This window comes from Marmota flaviventris, chromosome 14 (assembly GCF_047511675.1).
Source record: "Marmota flaviventris isolate mMarFla1 chromosome 14, mMarFla1.hap1, whole genome shotgun sequence".
Classification (NCBI taxonomy): Eukaryota; Metazoa; Chordata; class Mammalia; order Rodentia; family Sciuridae; genus Marmota; species Marmota flaviventris.
In genome coordinates this window covers 92851416-92872328 of record NC_092511.1, presented here as the reverse complement: position 1 = coordinate 92872328, position 20913 = coordinate 92851416, and positions in this window count along the sequence as shown.

Genomic DNA, 20913 nt, shown 5'->3' with positions numbered 1-20913 from the left:
AGAAAAAAACAAGTCAGGTGCTGTGCAGAGAATGGACAGAAGGTCCTGGGGTGAAATAAAGTGGATGAACAAGTCCATGAGGATCTCACAACTGTTCAGGCATATCTGGGGACCTTACCCAACTCCCTGGCAGAGCAAAGGCAGCAAGAGGATGTATCGGAGATTCATTGTAGTTGTGAAAAATGGAGAAGAGAGAGAGAAGTCAAGGACGGTTAAAGAATCATCATCTTCTCCAAAGCAGAAAAATACCTCACCAACATGCTAAAAACCAAGTCCTGTGTTTCATCTGTGAATAGCATGCATCTTATCAGTCACTAACAATCAAGTCAGTGGGGTAAAATTGTGCCTGTGTTTTTATGTTTCTGACAAACAGATTCTCAATTGCTCTTCATCTACTTGTTTTGATCCCTTCTGCATTTGACCACCAGCACTGGGTGATTAGTATTCTTTTCTTGCCTTTGTAATTATGCTTGTTTTACATGGCATAAACAGTGGGTGTTAAATACGTGCATTTTTCTGACTGATTCTGATCCCACAGAGGACATCAAAGTGTTTTTACAGCTATTTGGGTTTCCTGTATCGATTGCAGTGCTATGCACATGTGGATTAACATCAACTTCTCTGTTTATAGTGTCTTCAAGTAATACCCATTGTTAAAGTCTAAATTATTTTTAATTTAAAATTAATAGTATATATATATATGCGTGTGTGTGTGTGTGTGTGTGTGTGATGTATGTGATATTTCGACATATTTATTCACTGTGGAACGCTTAAATCAAGCTGCTAGAAGAGTAGATTTTTAAATCTTCACTTTAACTACGTCCCAGCACCCTTTCCTAAATCCTCAAAAATTTGTCTTTTGGGAGTTTTCCTTTTATTGAGCACTACAAAACCGCAGGTATGAGACATGACCAACTCGGCCAATAATATGATTTCTTGGGTGAGGGTAGAAATACCATGAAACTCACACACGAGCAGTGTAGCTCTAGTTCCCAACCAAACTGAGCCTGGCCCTTGGTAAAGAAGGTGGTTCAAGTGTCACCTCCGTGCTCAGAGACGGATCGCCAGAGTGGCGCTGTCTTTCTCAGCATGGGACTTCTGAAGTCAGAAGAGCTGCAGTTCAGCCACAGAGAACCACAGGAGGCTGAAGGATGGCAGATTAATTTTCTGGCAGCTGACCCAAGAGAATGAGTTGCACAGGTAACAATACACAAAAGAAAGATTCTCGGGAAGGCTGAAGACTGGGCAAAGCAGTCACAAGGAATGGGATGTACATCAGTTCATAGAACTACTCTGGATGCATTCTTGGAAGGAAGCATCAGAAACAACTACTCAAAATCCTACAAGCGCAGGCTGCAAGTTTTAAAGTTGCCACGAGAGGGCGCATTTCATCTATAAAGAAATCCTCTTGAAAAACCAGGAACTTTCCAAAAAAGGCCTTTGAGCACATTTCAAAGGAGGGCGGGTGGTAGTTGGGAGTAAGGGAGAGTAAGTAAGGGAGAGGGAGGGGTGTGCCTATGGGCGGGAGAGCCCAAGGGGTGGCATGAGATATATCCTTGGATAACTTTGGAGGAAAGTGTGTGCCTAAATGAGAGGTCACTAGAGCTTATGGTTGCTGTATTTTCCTGATTGTTGTAAAAATCAATACAGCACATATTCCAGGGAGAAATTAAAGAATAGCTAGTCCCCTCCATGGAGGACCCAGACTGGATGGTTGCTGCCTCCTTCTCCAAAGGACCCATCTACCCAAATTAAGGGGCAGGAATTCCTGTAAATACAGGGTGATCTAGGTCAGTTAAGGGACATCATTCAAGCACAGAGGGTGGGGAGGGGCATTTCGTGTCAGGCCATCTCAATGTCAAGGCTGCAATGAGAAGTTGAGGGATAAAACAAAAATGAAGAACAGTAGTGAAGAAAGGAACACTTGAAAAAGACACTGTAGCTCTAACTCCGTGTGCTTTCCCAGAAAGCAAAACATTCCGAGAAAGCAGAAAATTCCCAGCCACAGGGGGAGTTAGAACTCAAATCAGAGGTCCGGTTTTAGGCGTCCCCTGTTGGTAATACTTCACTTTTTATAACATGTTCTAGATCTGCCACCTCACGAACTACATAACTGACACATCTTCCATTCACATTGTATTTAAGTGGCTTCCCCATCACTCCTCACAGTTAAAAATACTTTCCATAAATTACTCTCCTGCCTGGTGGAATATACAAGGACTCTGTTGTCTGCCATTTATTTCTAAAACATTTTGGCACTTTCTGGAGGGACTCATTGTCTTCTTGATGATACTGGGGATTTTTTTTTTTTTTTCAAGTTTTACTTTGCTATTACGTATGAGGTCCTGGAGATCCATGGAGAAGCCAGCAGTGGTGTCAAAAATGGTGTGTTGAGGAGAGACTTCACAGCTACACGCAGAGACAAAGCAGGGAGCTGAAGGAGAGACTTCACTGTTACACATTGCCAGGGCACCCCTACATTTGGAGGTCTTGGTTTGGGAGCTAAAGGAGACCCTGCCCTTACCCCAGAGGACACCAGGGTCTGGGTATGACTCACATGGGAACCCCTTCCCTCTCCCTGTGATACCAGCCAGATGTGAAAGGATAAGGGACAAGTGATGACCACTTGCTACACACACCCTGCAGAGCAGCCCCTCTGGGCAGCCTGCGAGGTCTTCTGCTGGACAGCTGAATCAGGGCCTGAGCTCTTCTTTGTTCCCAGCAGATGTCACTGTGGAATTATGAATACTGGGAAGAGAAGGAACTGCTTCAGCAAGCAGAGCCCCCATATAGGACCTTGAACCCAAACTGCACAGGGGCTATGTGGCAATGACATATATGGATCTAAGAGGCTCCCTTCACAGACACCAATGCTGCGAATATTCAACATCTGCTGTCTTTGAGCTGTTAAGGTCACCTGATTTTGCAAGTTTTAGAAAGTAAAATAGAAGTTGAGCCGTTGCCCACAGAGACATTAGAGAGACGGATATCTGCATTTTAAAGTGCCAATGACCACACAAGGTCTTGTCCTCTTCCTTGAGTTGGACCTCTATTTTCATTTGTGCGTTTCTGAATTAGGGGAGGTAACGAGCTGTCAGGGGAAGGACGCGGGAATCCAGAAATTGAGGTTTCGAGTCGAGCTGTGCCATCCTTCTGTATATGTGACTTTGGAGAATTTACATAATTTCAAGCTTTGAGACTCAGTTCCATGACAGGGTAATTGGGAAGGTTACATAAAGTAGTCTTCATGAAAGTACCTGGTACGGGTTGGTTACATCTGAATCCAGATGCATCACTGAAGTGCTGTTTAGGTTTCATTATGGTTTTAATTTCATTTTGAATAAATGGTGCTCCTGCAGAATTCCCCATGTGTATAATAGGGGTGATGACCTCCAGGAGGAAGCCCTGTTCTTCGGCTCCAGGTTCTAGTTTGTAGCCCCTGTGGCTCCGGACCAGCTCTGCTCAGCTATCTGGCTTAGGCTCAAGAGTCATTATCTATAATCTTCCAAATCCCTTTTCTTTTTCCTTTAAAAAAAAAAAAAATATATATATATATATATATATATATATATATATATATATATATATAGAGAGAGAGAGAGAGAGAGAGAGAGAGAGAGAGAGAGAAGATGGACACAATATCTTTATTTTATTTATTTATTTTTATGTGGTGCTGAGGCAAGCACTCTACCACTGAGCTACCACCCCAACCCCCTTATCTCTTTCTTGATTCCCTTTGATGGTGCTGTCCCTCTTTCCTGAACAGATCAAAACTGGCAATGCCATTTTGAACGTTACTCTGCCTCCTGGGTCTGTCCTGCTGCCCCATGGAGATCTCTATCAGGATTGCTTGCTGGGTTTCTAACTGCAGCAGCTCCTGAGTATCCTGAAGAGCTTGCCCCAAACTCTAATCCCAAAGGCTCCACCTCAATCCACAGCCTCAGAAATGTAGGGGGGCCTAGGATCGTGCAGATTTAATATACACTGTGAATTTGGTTGGGAATCAGGTCACAGACATCTCTGACCCCAAGTTGAATTCAAAGTACACTTCACTGACAGAAGGCTCTTCTGAAAGCCCTGTTTCGATTTTATTCCCCCTTGTGGCACATCCCTATGATTTCCTATTTCCTACAGGATGGCGTCACTTTGTAGTTGGGCAGTATCACTCAATTTTTAGGTTCCACGAAGGCAGCAACCATGTGCCACTTGCTCATCACATAGCAACATGCCAGTAGGCATTTACTCAAAAGTAGTTACCTTTGGTGGTTGCTGGGTATCTACCATTTCCTCTGCTCCTGGGACCATCCTGACATAGAGGAAAGCCAGTGACTCAATTCTTTGGTCACGACTGTTGACACAGGGTGCAGGCTTTTGATCCAACATGTACAGAGAGATGTGTTATCTAAAAAAATAGGGAATTTGAAATGGATACATGCTGAGATAAAAAGCCATGGACATTGAGTCATGTGAATGGTAAGCTCCTGTGCTTGAGAGTTCTCTTGGCTGACTCCCAGACATCCCAGGGAGGCCCATCCTGAGCTCAGGTGCACAGGGATAACCCATCAAAAAATGCTATGACACCTGAAATAAATAGACCCCTTTCTCCTTTCTATTCAAATCTCCCAGAGTCCAATCTCTTTTGCTAGTTGGTCAATGATAAAGCAAAATTTCATACACAGTTGGAGATTGAGTCTGTTCATGGTATAGTTCAAGCTGCTTACCTCATTCATTTTATTTCTCACGATTTTGCACACACTTCTTTTCTAAAGTGTCTCTCTCCTAACACATTTTACATTTTTTTTTCTAGGTGAAATTTTCTCTCCTTGTTGTTTTCCACATTTCTCAAGGGTCCCAGGCCCCAGCCCCTTCCTGAAGCTTCTTTGACCTTCAGTGGTATCTCATTTCTCCCAGGTCCTATACCACCGCTGGGATGAACCATTCACTCATCATTTTTCCTGTATGGGCTCTTCTTCCCATTTATCTGCACACTAGTATTTGATGCATCTTCAGAATTATTGCAAACCTCTTGGAAGCAGACACAAAGTCTTGCATTGGCTTTTAAATGTTTTTCTCTTAATTGCTTAATGCTCAAATGTTTGTGTAACACTCTTATTCCTAAATACTCATTGTTTAAATGTTTCTCTCCTCCTATAGTATGCCTTGTAAATATTTATAAAGCGAATGGATGAAATACATACCTGCTTCTGGTTCTAAATAAAGGGAATTGGGGGATTATAGTATTAGTTTTTCCAAAAATGCTTCCAGTTACCCTTTTCCTCATTGGTCCCTTTGTAACATGGAAATGCAGCTCTCCCTTTGTAGAATGTCTGCTTTGTAATTGCTCCTGTCAGGGTGATTAATGGATAGTGGCTTTTGACCAGGAACCTCTATGGTGACCTAATGGTCAGCAGAGGTCACCTTGTCTCAGATATTTCTATTCCTGCATGAGATTTAAAAAAAAATTATGCCTTTGGAAAAGAGCTAAGGTTGCATTACTGGTATATTTGCATGTGGATTCCTGGAGTCCATTGATAGCTAATTACATCCAGGTGGGAGGTCTGGATTGCCTGCCAGTCCCTCGAAACAGGGACATGGGATGGCCACTCCAGACTGGAGTCAGGCCAGTGCCTTGGGCCACATGTACTTTCTTCCTTATGGCTGTCTGTCTTCTGCCTGTGCCTGCTGTGCCCTTGCTGACATCTCAGGCGCAGGGTCTCTGTGCTGGCCTCTCAGGGCCAAAGCTGAGTGGCAGTGAGGGGAGCAGGGGCTCCCCACATCTCCTGCGTCAACTTGTGTCCAGGTTAAAGGGATTTCCACCCTGTTAGTCACATTCATCACTTTGCTGTCATGGATGTCCTAGAGTTACTTTGGACTACAAGTCCTCTGGTCCCCTGGTGGAAAGCACCAATGGCTAGAGCCAAGAGTGGGAAGGAACCCCTTGTCCTAAGAGAGCTGCCTTCTGTTTTGTTCCCTATTTCATCATGTCCCTGGTCCTAGGGAGCTACAGTGTTCCAGTACCAGTGCACCAGAATAGCAGTAGCCCCATATTGAGTGAATCATTCAACAATTATTTGTGAAACATTTATTAACATGGAGCCCGATTCTACAGGCTAAAATAAGTGGCTCCCCAAAAGGAAATGTCAATAATAATGTTTCTTTAGAGAAGAGATCCTTCTCTCTGTGTCTCTGTTATTTTGCTCTCCCTGGGTGCCAGTTCATCTGTAACAGGCATACATACAAAGTTTTAAGAAAGTCTCCCTCTCCAATCAGATCAAATCAGCACTGTTAGAGGTACTGGGTGGGGGTCTCAGTGTGGTGGTCAAAGCAGTGCACGGGCTGCCCAAATTTGTCCATCACCCACTAGCAGTGTGACCTTGACATTCATTTTATGTCCTTGTATGTAGATTGTCTCTGTTGTCAAGTGGGAAGAATTAGTTCCTGATTCTCCAGGACGGCTGTAAGGAGAAGAAGAAGGAATCCATGAGTCCTGCCAGCTACACTGTAACCACCTGACAGACTTCTGCTATTATTGTCCTTATCTTTGTGGGTCTCTCTGGGTGTCTACAATTTGGAAAAAAAGGTGGTTTCTCCTGGAAACCTTCTCCAACACAGGTCCCCTCCCAGCACTTCTCCCACAGAGGGGGATGCCTGTCACTCCTGTTGGATTCTGTAACACTGCTCTAATACATATTTATTCAGGACCTACTGTGTGCAAGTTCCTGGGTGTAGCCATGAAGACGACAGGCCCCGCCCAGTCCTGTGTCCTAGCGGGGGAATGTACTTAGTCATTAAGTGACTAGGGAGGGTACCACACCAATAAAAACGGAAAACCCAGCTATCAAAAGGAGATCCTCAGAGGGACTTCACCGTCTCAGGAGAAGGGTTGTTGGGGGCTGAGGCTTCGAGAGCAACTAACAGTGAAGCAGAGACAGGAGGAGTGTGCAGGAGTTGTCAGGGTGACCCAGACGGGGATGTTGTCTAGGCAGAGGGCGTGGGCAGTGAGGGGGTCTCAAGCAGAAGGTTCAGGCAGACAGGCAGGGGTACGGGGAAGGAGTCTCGCCTGCATCTCTTCCTCCTGTCCGAGCTGGACTCCACCTGGGTGACCTTGATCTTGGCCTCAGAGTGTGGGTGGGCAGTGCACCCCCTGCTGGCTGGCTTCTTACTGTTCCCACCCTCTCATTTCTCCCAGAGCTCTGGGAGGGAGTTGCCTGGGTCTTCACCACCCTGGAGTGGTTTGTGTCCATTCTAAAACTGAGGAAGCTAAGTGATGAAATAAATGGTTGTGTTCACCATTCTGATTGTCACCTAGGCTATGAAGCAGAGCCTCTGTCCTGGGGTGCAGCTCACACTTCAAACAAGAGGCCAATGAAAGTTTTAGGAAAGTCTCTCCAATCTGATCAGATGTGATCCGAGATGGAGACTTTTCTGAAACTCATGAAGCTAAACTTTTTTTTTTCTTTTTTCTTTCTTTTGCCTTGGGTGAATAGAAATGGCGATTTTAATCGTTGAAAATTAACAAATAATTTTTGAGCCCTTATTAATCTCATGATGTAATTTTGATTCAGAAACATAAGAGGATTACCATATTTGGTGTTTATTTATGTAATCCTCACCCCCAAGCAAATAAAACAATATGGAAAAACCAATAAAGATTTCTGGAGATATTTTTAAAGTTAGTTTTAGTGGAATTTAAAAAATTCAGTGGGTCAAAAAAAAAAATCTTTATTACCTTTTCTTGTTTGGGCATTTTTTCTTTTTCTTCCTATCCCTAAACTTTGTAAACCAATGTTCACATTAGGGTCAGAGTTCTTAGTCTTACAAAAAGAAGACCAGACCATCAAAGCTGATTGGTGCTCAGTTTCATGAGAGGGTTCTGATTTTATTTCCTGGACCCATAAATATGACGTTATTATTGTGTGGGTACTACTTCTTTTAAAAATTAAATACAAAATGTCAAATTTGACTTTCAGAGTTTAGAGACTATATTTTATCATCACAGATATTTTTACTCACAGTTACTGGAGACATATACTAAGTTGTGTCCAAGAAATTGCATCTTTAAAACAAGAGATGGACACCTCACATGCTTGTTTTCTGTTGTTCCGTGTCATAGAAATAAACTCAAATGGTGTCAACAAAGAATAAAATCAACCTGGTGAAGGAGAAAGAAAATTACATTTATTGGGGTCTAAGTAGGAGTGTCATTCAGGAAAGCACAGATATCCAAGCAGCCTTGAAAATGTGCTCCAAGGTTTTACAAAATAGTGACTGTATTCCTAGCTTAACAGGGAATGGGGGGGGGGGCATGGGATAAGGCGTTTGTTATTGCATCACTCATTGGTAAGGAATAATGATTGGTATTGGCAAAAGTTACACCATTTTGTAAGAAAGGAATTGGGTGTGGTCTCAGGCTCTGGGTAGTCTGAGAGAAAAAGTCCTTTGTGCAGAGGTGAATGGAGGTCAGCAAACAATGTTTTGGGAATCTGTGGTTTGGCCCAGGCTAAAGGTCAGCTCCTGGGGGCAGGGGCAGGAGGAGCCTGTCTGTAGCCCAGTTCACAGGTTCAGCTGCCACATGTCTGAGACCAGATTTACCTCTGTCTTCCCACTCCATTTTCGGTGCTCTAGACCAATGCTAGCTACTCCATGTTGATTTTCCTCCTCATGAGGAAAATGCTTTTATTCAGAGAAGACAAAAAAATAGATTCCTAAGGTCTATAGACTTTCCAAGTGAATTGCAGATAGGTTGGTTAGTAAAATTGTGATTGTTCCAAAGGCTGGCTTTCTTTGGTAGGATTTGACCACAGCAGGGTGTGTCCTGGCTAGCAGTAACCAAGTGGTAAATGTGTGTGCTGCGAATGTGATGAGGAATGTGATGAGCTTGACAATTTTGTGACAAGTTGGATGAAAGAGCAATATTTCTAAATATGGCATTAAATATAATTCAGAATCATCAATCATTTCCTCTGTAAATTAAAAGAATTTTTTAAAAAATGTTGGAAATATTTTCATATATACAAGTCTAAAGAAAGACATCCCCACGATTCAAAAAATAACAATATTCTTTCAATATTCTAGCAATACTTTTCCAAAAAAATCTTTTTTTTTGTTTTTCTTTCTGTTACTTGGGCTAGAACCCAGGGTCTCACATGTTAGGTAAATACTCTACCATTGAGCTAATGCCCAGCCCCCAAACAAAATTATAGTTAGTTTGTTTGAATCAGAATCCCAATGAAATCTACATATTGGTTCCTTTTATTGGTGTATCTTAGGTGAGGTAGTTTTCCCTTCTCTCTGCATTCTTCTATTTCTGCATATTTTTTTTTCTTTCTACAATTCATTTGTTGAGGACAGTGAGCTATTAATCCTGAAGATTTGCACATTCTGGGTTTGTCTGACTCCCCAAGTGTCATTTAGCAGTACACCTATGGTCCAAGACTTGATTAGATTCAGATCATTATCAGAAAAGCATGAAGTCTTGCAGGGAAGACCACCTGGTGGCAGTGTTGGGCACAGCATTGCTTTCTACCACAAGTCTTCATGTTTCTAGTGACCTTGCTCCTCCTTTATCTGGAATTCTCTGCATTTTCCTTGTGCCACCACCTAAGGCATCACCAGTGCTTGTAAAATGAACAGCTTCCTGCCAAGTAGCAGCTCATGGTGTCCACGGCTCCTGCTCCTGGGGTCTGCTGCATGTATCTGGGTACAGAGCTCAGGACCTAGAGTGACATCCTCCCCCCAGCCCGGTTTGCTTCCCCAGTTGTGGAAATCACCAGCTCACATTTAGATTAGTTGGCCCGAAAGTATTAAAGTGGTTGTTGGTTTTTGTCCGTTAAGACTGAGGTTTTTCAACTTAAGATACAATAAACAATGAGATTTTCAGAGCCTTCCAGTCAACAGCTAATTTGGTAGTAAATGATGGCAGCACAAGATGTTGATTTCAACCAACCTGCCTTTCCCATATAAGATAACTATTGACTCTGAGTTTGATCTTCAATTACTAAAACAGGTTTAGAACAATAAGAACTGTGTATTTCTTCATGTGGGTGTCAGGCAATTCCTGAGCAGGTCAGTTACATCTTTCCCAAATTGCTTTGTCCAAAACAGGAACAGTGACCTGTATCGTACAGGAAATAAAGACATCAACTTGGAAGTGGTCTCTGCGATAAGGTTCTGCAACTGAAGTTCCAAGTCATTCTTCACCTCAGTTTATTCACCTATGGAACATGGGCAACAATCAGTAATTAGCAGGGTCAGGACTGAATGAGTTGAGTGGTGTCTATGTCCAACAGTTGTCCTATAATTATCATTAATACCCAAGCAGGTGAATGGACTCAATTAGACTTGGTCTTGAGAGAAGGGATTTGGTGAATTTCAGGCCATTTTAAAATTTGAATCATTGGATGAGGGGCCTGACATTAGAATAATGGAGTAGGATGATGTTTGTACTACTGCAAAATTAATAAATGAGGGGGAATTAATTCACTAATATGTGACAAGTGCAGATGCAAACTCCAAACCGGATATTTGCAATTTATTTGCTAGTTACAATTAGGTAAGAGCTATTTTACCTGACTATTTCCTTCCTTGTAATTTAAAATTAAACCTTCAGCCGAGGCGAGTAACTTTAATTTGAATGAATTTCAAACTCTACTCTTGCGATGCTAATTTCTCTCTGCATCTTTCTGGCTGTATAGTCATCTGCATCAGAGCCTCTGCTGATGAGGTCAGTTCACTAAAGTGATTTATTTTCTTAACAATTTTAAGTATATTATTTAGACCATTTAAACTGCTTTTAGGAAAATTACTGACAAGGATATTTAAATTCAGAGCCAGGTCACTGTAAAGAAAAAAAAAAGGACAAAAAAAAAAAAAAAAGATAAAACACCCTGGTTTGACATCCCCAAACCATAATTATGGTCACAAATAATCATGCACTCCTCTAATACATTATGGGATGGCAAGCTGATATAAGCTGAACAAAATCATTCAAAACATTTCCTGAAGAAGAAAAAAAAAGCAAATTGAAAAAAAAATCAATCATATGGTTCTTTCTGTCACATTTTGGGTTCGAACTAATTTATTTGATGATATACCAATGATGAGAAGAAAACAGGAATATTTAAGAAATTAATGATATAGTGCCATGAGTCCTCTGCCAACCACTTCAAGTGGAAGCCAAAATATTAACGGTATAAAATATGTTTATATACATTCAGAATTTTAATGAGCTTCTTTTGATGTGCTGTACGTTAAATGCCAGATTCATCTGACTTCGGCAGATCATACAGGTATCGAGGAGAATTGGGGTAACATGTATGAAGTCAGATTGAAAAGTTCATATTTTGAGAATTTTGGTAAAAACACATTCCTCAAAGGAATAGGGAAAGTCCTTAGAGATTATTCAGTTTGTGTTCAGTGAAAAACAAAAGTTACGAAATTTTATGGTTCGCTAAGAAAAGCTGTAGCGTTTTTTCCATTACCCCCACCCTCCAACAATTTAGACTCTAGTTGGGTGATTCTCTTTTCTACACTCTAATTTCCAGCTTATCCTAAATATAGACCCTGGATTTGAGCCATCCTAATTAAACTGTGAAGTTCTTTTGTAGCAAGCTCTGATGCTTCAGAAATCAATTTCAAAGCTTACACAAGCGGAGTATGTCACCTTCCTGGTTTTCTTTTCCTTTATGAATTTATCTGAAAATGGTAAATTTCAAATAATATTTCGACGGCATATTTGTAAAATTTTCTGGGTCCAGGCTGTTTTTTTTTTTTTTTCCTAAACATATAATTATAAACTTGCTTCTGTTTTGTAGAGATTTCATTCATTTTTCTAAAGTTTCCCACCCTGAAGTACCTATCCCTCTTTCTACAGGAAGTTAAGTCTTTATATTATAAATGAAGAAAGTGAGATAAAATGGTTTTGCCTAAGGCTACCTGGAGAAACAAGTATCTGATCCTTTTGTTGTTACACAAAATTCATGTCTTTTCTTGACACACAGCTGTTAGAGATAATGGGATTTTCACTCAGGGAATAGAAGGTGAGAATCAAACACAGAAATTTCAGCACAAGCCAACCCACAGGATAAGGCTGAAGGTAGGGGTGCCGAATCTTGGGTGTTGGCTCCAGAGCAAGTGTTTCTTCACAGCCTTCCTCCAGAGCTGGCTCTTGGCCTCCTGAGATTGCATCCAGGAGCTGCATGCAAACATTCAGACTCCTCCCATGCTGTCATTCACCTTGGAGAACACCAGGCTGGGGTCCTCGGGCTTGCATTATTGCAGACCAAGATTGCTGGGACTATAGCTTAGAGTGGGAAATGAGAGAGGCAATAAAAATTCTACAAAAAAGGTTGCAAACCATTTTTACCATAAGCCTGAGTTCTGTGTCTATTGGAGATGCAGTTGCAGTATAATTTTAAATAGACTCTTATTTATCCTTTACTTTAACTTCCAGAATGTAATTTTACTAGAACTCTTCAAGATTGCTATAAGGAAGTGATGATGGTGGAAGTCCTTTTAAATTGACTTTGTAAAGCAGAAATAGCTGAAATACTAAGTGGGTTTGCCTGAGACTTGTGAGGTCAAAGAGCAAAACTAAGAGACATTCAGAGTTAGACCCAGTGTTTCTCAACCCTGGCTTCACGTTAGAATATACCTGTAGGATTTTTAACATAGAAAATACTTGGGCTCTTTCCCAGACAAAATAAATCAAACTGCATCAATTTCTTTAGTCTGGAGCCAAATGCATGGGTAGGTTTTCAAACTTCCCAAGTGGTATTGTGTGTGTATGTGTGGCGCTACAGATTGAACTGATATTCTAACTTGCAGCCAGAACTTCAGATCAGAGCACTGATTATAAATCTGAAGGTATCAACAGCCCAGAGCCCTGGGGAGACCTATGGTGTGTTACAAAATTCTAAAAATTAGGTTTGATATACTTTATTTAAGACAAAATAGTTATTATTTCGAAGGTAGAACAAAGAGGCAAGATGTGCTGAGAAGTCAAGTGGACCAAGCACTCATGGAAACAGCCAGTTCCATTCTCAAGAGGCAAGGACATTTATCTGGAGGGTTGGGTTTCCTCGGTATTGGACTAAGTTATGAAGAAATAATATAAAACAAAGGGATGGTTTAAAAAGAGTGGAAGTCATGACAGATGTGATATGCAATATTTCTTTTGTCAGTTAATCTGGTACTATGACAGAAATGTTCTGCTTCAGCTAATAGTACGTGCCAGGATCCTATTGTCAAGTTAACATTATGATATTGCCTAAAAAATGGGCCATTCATGAGCTAAGATTTAGCATTACTTTGCACTTTAAGATGCCTTTTCCACACTCAGACAGTCAAGGTTTGAATGTTTACTCTCATATGTGGAAGATATACCAGGATAAGGGAAAAATGGGTGAAGAGGGAGAACCTGATGAAAATTAAAGGGAGATCAGTAAAGCAGAGGAGGGGGGTTGAGGGGGAGAGGGTAGGAACGGGAAAAAGCAGAAACAGTAGAAAGAAATAGAATAAATTATGCTATGCACCTATATAAATATATCACACTGAATCCCATCTGTATGTATATCATAAAGCATTAATTTTAAAAGTATTAATAAATAGAAGGAAGACCGATTGAGAAGAGGAATAGAAACAGGGTGGGGGAGGACCGGAGAAAACAAGTACTAGAGGCTGAAATGGAGACAATTATATTCCATTCATGTAGGAATATGTCAAAATAAACCCCAATATTATGTATAACTATAATGCACTAGTAAATTCAGAAAAGAAGAAGTTGCTGTTTCTAATACTCATTGTCAGTGTGAAGCAGTGGTTCTCGAGCTTGGGTGCCAACAGAATCATCTGGAACTGGTTAAAATCCAGGTTGCTGGGGTCCATTCCCAGTATTTCTGATTTTGTCATCCTGCGGTGCCACGCAAGAATCTGTATTTCTCATAATGTCCTAGTGATGTCCGTATCGCAGATCTGGGGACTACACTCTGAGAACCACTGGTCTAAAGCATGAGACAGCTGTACCCGGGGGTCCAGGTGGCCCAGTGTGTGTCTTAGACCAGGCTCTCCAGAAACAGAGCTGGAGCCCAGTGAAATATTTCCTTATCTGAGTAAATATTTGAGGTAGGCAGTCCCTGGGAAGTGACTGTGAGGAAAAGGAGCAGGAAGCCAGCCGAGGAGGAGAACAAACACTTCAGGGTGTGTGATGGAGTCGCGGAGCAGGCGTTCACTTTGACTGAGCTCAGCTTATTTCCTGGAGAAAGGCAAGAACTTGTCTACAGGCACTCTCCAGTCTTTTGTCTCTACTCCATTAGTGCTGCTCCCCACTTCCAGCGGTGGATATCACTTTATCCCACATCAGGTATGGCATTTGGCACCAAGCATGATCCAGGCAGCAAAGGGAGCCGTCGAGGATTCTGCAGAACACCAGCCCTTGCTAGATGACTCTAGCCAGAAAGAAAAGGCCCCAACCCCAAGTAGCACATAAATTGACCCTGGAAAGTAGTCAGTGCTTCCCAGATTATTTACTGTGAATGGCGGACTTTTTACAATTTTTGGATTTTGTCCATTGTTCCTGATTAGTGTGCATATGACGCAGTACCTCAGCAGAGCAGCACTGAGATAAGCCCATGCCTTGTTCAGGCAGAGGAGCTGCCAGTCACATTTGGAGGGTATGGCAACCTCAAGGTGCTGTAAGGCTCCTAGATGCTTCTTCTCACATTTCTTTACTGTCCTTTTCTTCTCTCGAACTGCTACCAACTAGTCGACCAGATGGTTTGCAGCCTCCTTTTTGAGTAGTCTGAGTATAGATTATTTTTGACCAGGTTTTACAGTTATGACTCTGTTTCTTCCTTTATTATAAATATAAGAAGCAGAAATATCAGTGTGTAAGAGGCTCCAAAAATCCAGAAAGACCCATAACATACAGCTGGGACAGGAATGATTCCAAATTTGAAAGCTCGAGGGCAAGCCGTGTAGGCCCTGGCAAAGTGCACCGTTACCATGTTATTTGCATATAGTATATGAGAAGAGTTTTCCTTTCTCAGTCTAATGAAAGGAAGGTGTTTTAGTCCGTTTTTTCACATCTGTGCCCAAAAGACTTGTAAAGAACAATTTTAGAGGAGGAGAAAAGTTTATTTGGGGCTCATAGTTTCAAATATCTCAGTCCATAGATAGCCAGCTCCATTGCTTTGGGCCTGAGGTGAGCCAGAATATCACAGTGTGAAAGAGTGTGGCCGAGGGAAGCAGCTCAGGACATGGCATCAGGAAGCAGAGGGAGAGAAAGAGAGCTTGACTAACCAAGGAAAAATATATACCCCAAAGCATGCCCCCAGTGACCCACCTGCATACAGTTACCACTAGTTAATCTATTCAAGTAAATTAATGATTGGGTTAAGCCTTTCCAAACCAAATCATTCACTTCTAAACTTTCTTGCATTGTCTCACACATGAGTTTTAGGGGGACCCACTTCATATCTAAACCATCGCAGAAGCCTAATGAGATATTGGCAGAGAGCATAGAAGACACTGTCTGTGTAGTCAGACATACTTGGGAAACAAATTCTGTTTCTGCTAACTGTAATCCTGGGCAAGTCGTTAATCACTCTGAATCTCAGGTCTGTTATCTATAAAACAAGAATAAAGACTATCTTACAAATCCCTTTTTAAAGCGATAAATAAATGAGATGTCATAGAGTAAACACTGAGCATCTAGTAATTACTTGCAAATCTTATTCTCTCTCCTGCTGTCTCTGTATGAATGAACCTCCTGTTAATGTTTTAGTGATGTGATAATCATCTGTATTGTGGTTTGGCACTAAAGGGAAGACAGAGATATGAAAAACTGATCTTGGCTGCTATAGTTTGGATTTGAAGTGTCCTCCAAAGGTTCATTTGTTAAGATTTTATTGCCAGCCTGTGATGCTGTTGACAGGAGGTAGAATCTTTAGGAGCTGGGGAAGGAAATTATGTCCTTAAGGGCACGTCCTTGAAGGGGGTCCACTGGAAACTGGGGCCCTTTGTCTCTTCTCTCTGCCTCTTTTCTTCAGATGCTTTGAGGTAAACAGTCATCCTCCACCACCTGTTCCCTGCCATGAAGTTCTGCCTTACCACTGGCCAACCAAGCATGGACTGAAACCTTGAGCCAAAATTAAATCTTTCTTCTTTGTAAGTTGCTTATCTCAGGTATTTCATCCCAGGGATGGAACGATAACAAACCCATTGGCTTTTGGCCTCTTCTCCAGAGGAAAAATAGTGATTCATAACTATTAATAAATTAGATCAATTATAATAATATACGGTAATAAAAGTTATGTAATGTGGTCTCCCTTTCTCTCAAAGTGACTTGTTGTGTTGTATTCACCCTTCTTCTTATGATGTGAGTCAATACTTAATGAAAATACTTTATGGCCTCTCTAGGGTGTATATGAATTGCCAGCATCATTACTCTTGAGTTTTGGGTCTTATTAAGGAGATAAAGGTTAATTGAACACAAGTGCTACGGTGCTACAATAGTTTATTGGATAACCACGAGGACTACTAGGTGACTAACAGGCAGGTAGCATATATAAGCATAGATATGCTGGACAAAGGGGTGGTTCAATTTCTGAGCAGAATGATGCAAGATTTATTTCATCATCCTTCACAGAGCAGTGCATGATTTAGAACTTATAAATTATTTTTGGAATTTTCCATTTAATGTTTTTTGACCCACGTTTGACCATGGGGAACTAAAACCTCAGTAAGAGAAATCATAAATGAATGGGACTATTTTGTAAGTATTTGTCATCTCATGGTTTGGGTCAAGAATAAGGGAATGTCTGATCAACAGCACTGGAAAAGAGAGAGAATAATGGAAATGACTTGGTTGACGCCAGCTTGGGGACTTTGATAGGGTGGCTATCAGAATATAGGCCAGAGCTGCAGTCACCTCAAGACTTGACTGTGGGAAGATCCACTTGGAGCATCCCTTGTATGACTGTTGGTAGGTTGTTGTTCCTCTCTGGATTTTGGCCAGAGACATTGATTTCTTGTTGTGTGTGCCTCTCCATAGAGCACCTTCCAACGTGGCAGGAGGTTTCTGCAGAGGAATCAAACAAGATAGGGAGAAAGGGTGCCCAAGAAGGAAGACATCATTCTTCGGAGATATTCTTTCAAAAGTGGCATCTCACGAACTCCATAATGTTCTGTGCCAGAAGAAAATCAATAAATCCAGCTCACACTCTGGGTGAAGGTAGCATGCAAGGATGTAATTACCAGAAGCTCAAGGAATTTGAGGGCCAATTTACAGGTTGCCTATCAAAATCTTCCTTCTGGTCCCTTCGATTTCTATCACTCTCACATGTAAAAATCCATCCATAGCCTCTCAATGTCCACATACTATCATAAACTCAGCTCAAAATTCAGAATGTCATTATTAGTATTCGGTCTGGGTGTGAATGAGATGCCTCAGGTAGATTTCATCAAGTACAATATCTCAGGAGTAGCTCCTTTTAAACTATAAATCTGGAAAACGGAGGGGAGAAGTTACATGTCCCTGGATACTGCTAATACACCATGGTAGGACTCTCACAGGAAACTTGTTATAGATAACCTTGTTTAAAAAAGGAAAAAAGGAAACTGAGGGCCATGAAGAAGTCACTGACTTATAGTAATTTTGAAATATAGTTGAAAAGGAAACATTGGAATCTTTTTGATTAGGTCCCACATCCTGGAAGAAGAATGGTTCTTGATTCCATCCTGTCAATCATCCTTCCTTTCCATAAAATGTGACTCCTGTCTAAAGCTGAATGATTTTCTTAGCTTCCTAAAAATAACATTCTGGGGGGTCCCAATGCCTCTTTAATTTTTTTTTCTAATTAGCTATGCATGACAGTAGAATGTCTTTTGATATCTCATATATAAATGGAATACAACTTTTCATTCTTCTGGTTGTACATGATGTAGAATCACATGGGTCATGAAGTCATATGCACATAGGGTAATAATGTCCAATTCATTCTACTATCCTTCCTACCTCCATACCCCACCTCCCTTCACTCCCCTCTGCCTATTACAAAGACCTCTATTTCTCCCTCCCTAGCCCCCTGCCTTATTGTGATTTAGCATCTGCATATCAGAGCTAACATTTGGCCTTTGGTTTTTTGGGATTGGCTAATTTAGCTTAGCATGATATTTTCCAGTTCCATCCATTCACCTGCAAATGCCATAATTTCATTCTTCTTTAAGTTGCCTCATTTCATATCTTTGATTATTTTAGTCCACACTGATTACATTTCTCCTACAACAATCTATGGAAAACTTTGTGAGCTTCTTGAGAATTTTCTTGTACTTCACTCTATTAGACAAAGTCCTTGTCTCCAAATCCATCTCAGATAAGCCCTTAAGCTTTTTAGAGGTTCTGTTTTTACTAGAGTGACCCTGTGAGGTATACCCTTAACACAAACGTTGATCTTTCTAAGGTCTTAAAAAAATCATAATCCAATCCTGAGTTTCTCCTCTAGAGCATGTTTTGCTGTGTCCTTGATATGACCTTTCCTCTGCAGTCACTTCTTAATGTTAGCATCATTGGTCACCTGAAGAGGTGGAGAATTTTTAAACCCAGAAAGTTCTATCTCCTTTCCAATGAAAAGTCCTTCCCGCAATTTCCTCTTTGCATTTTGCTACAAGCAGCAAAGAGAAAATAGTATTGTTCTTCAGCATCTGCATGGAAATCTTCTTAGTTCATCCACACATTCTCTACTTTTTTTTTCTGCAGGTGATAGTGCTGCAAACCTTTCTATCACTATTTCAACAAGGATTCTCCTTCCTTCGTTTCCAGTAATGTTTGCTGCTACCTTATAAGCCTTCACTGACTGCACCTTAAAAATATAGAGTGCCTCTAAACCCAAGAAAAGAACCTAAATAAACCCTCTAGTTTTACTTGCTTTTAGTTGACATTTAGCATCGTTCACTCTAGAGGTCACACAGCTCAACAACATGTTAATAATCTTCCACTAGCTCTGCTGTAGATGACACCTCTGACTTGTGGGTCATGATGATAATGGTTGCCTAGGTTACTTTTCAGGGACTTGAAGGCTGCTTTTGTTGAAACCATGACTATTGATTTGGACCTGTGTGGGTGTCCAATGGGTGACCTTTTCACATGAAGAGACCAGAAACTCTAGCCTCAGATCATGACACTGCTGCCATTTTCTGAACATGCATCCTGTGAAGAGCTATGGAGATTAAATGTATGCACAGACCACTGATTACTTCACATCCAATCATATTTCCCCATCCCTGATGTCCATATCCCATAAATCACCTTACTTCCTTAACATAAATATTCACAAGCCTTGTCTCCCAGGAGTCAGAGTGGATTTGAGACGTGGGTCTATCCCTCAATGCTATCACCTTACAAATGAAAAACAACTTTCTTTTGCAAAACCCATTGTCATACTATGTAGCAGGCAAAACTTTTGGGTTTGATAATACTGCTAACAATCTGTTCAATAAAATTCAAAAACATTACGCTTCTTTTTCTAACACATTCCAAACCATATTTTGAGCCTTCATTCACTGTCTGGTTCCAAAGCTATTCTCATACTTTAAGGTACAACTTTATTTACAAGTACTAAAATGTTTGTTATTTAGCTATTGGGAATGTCTTTTTTGGTTTTGTTTTGTTTTGGTTTTGGTACCAGGATTTGAACCCAGGGGCACTAAAACACTGAGCCATATTTCCATCTGTTTTTAATATTTTATTTAGAGACAGGGTCTCACTGAGTTGATTAGGACCCCACTAAGTTGGTGATGCTGGCTTTGAACTTGGGATCCTCCAGACTCTGGAGCCAGTATAATTTCAGATGTGCACCACCATGCCCAGCTAAAACTTAGTGTTTTACTACACAAATATTTATTATTTTAGTTTCTGTGGGGCAGGAGTCTGAGAGTGGCTAAAGCAGGATGGTTCTGGCTCCAAGACTCTCATTAGGCAAGAAATAAGATACTTCCTGTTGCTGCATCCTCAGGAAGGTTCAATTGTGGCTGAAGAATTTACCTTCTGGCTCTCTTATGTGGCTTCTCTTAAAGGAAGCTCATTAGTGCTTCCCTTAGGTGCCCACTGCCATAGTTTGGATCTTGATCATCCTCCAAAGGACCTTGTGTTTAAAGACTTGGTCCCCAAGGTGGTGCTAATGGGAGGTGGTTCAACCTTTAGGAGGTGGGGCGGAGTGAGAAGTCTGTAGATCACTGGATGTGTTCCCCCCAAGGGGAACTCTGAATCCTTCCTCTCTCTCTCTTGCTCCCTACCTTGTGACATAAGAAGTTTTAGTCTGCCATATACTCCCACCAAGATGTCCTGCCTTGCCATAGGCCTAAAACAGTGGGGCCAATAGAACATGAACTGGAACCTATTCAAATATCACTTTCCAAATATCACTATCCAAATAACATTTTCCTCCTTATGAGGTGATTATCTCAGGTATTTTGTTATAGTAACAGAAAGATGGTTGACATGTCCACCATGTTGGTCTCTGTATAAGCTTCCTAGTCCTTCTCATGCTATGTGTGTGCAGCATGAGAGAGAGAGAGAGAGAGAGAGAGAGAGAGAGAGAGAGAGAGAGAGACCCACCCAGAGAACCAGATGATGGGAGAAGGTAGCCAAGATGGAAGTCATAGTCTTCTTGTAACCTAATTTGTAATCTAATTTCAGAGTGAGAGACCATCGCCTTTGCTGCATTCGATTTGCTATTTGCAGGGCACAGTTTTCTAAATTCGCATGGGCATAGATGTAAGGAGACAGAGCTCACAGTGGTCTATACTAGAATCTGCCTACCATACTAGATTAGGGGATAGTTAGTGTCATTGAAGTGGCCCCTGACTCCCTTACAAAATCCAGACTAACATAGCTGCCTTTGTTTGGGCCAGGAGAAC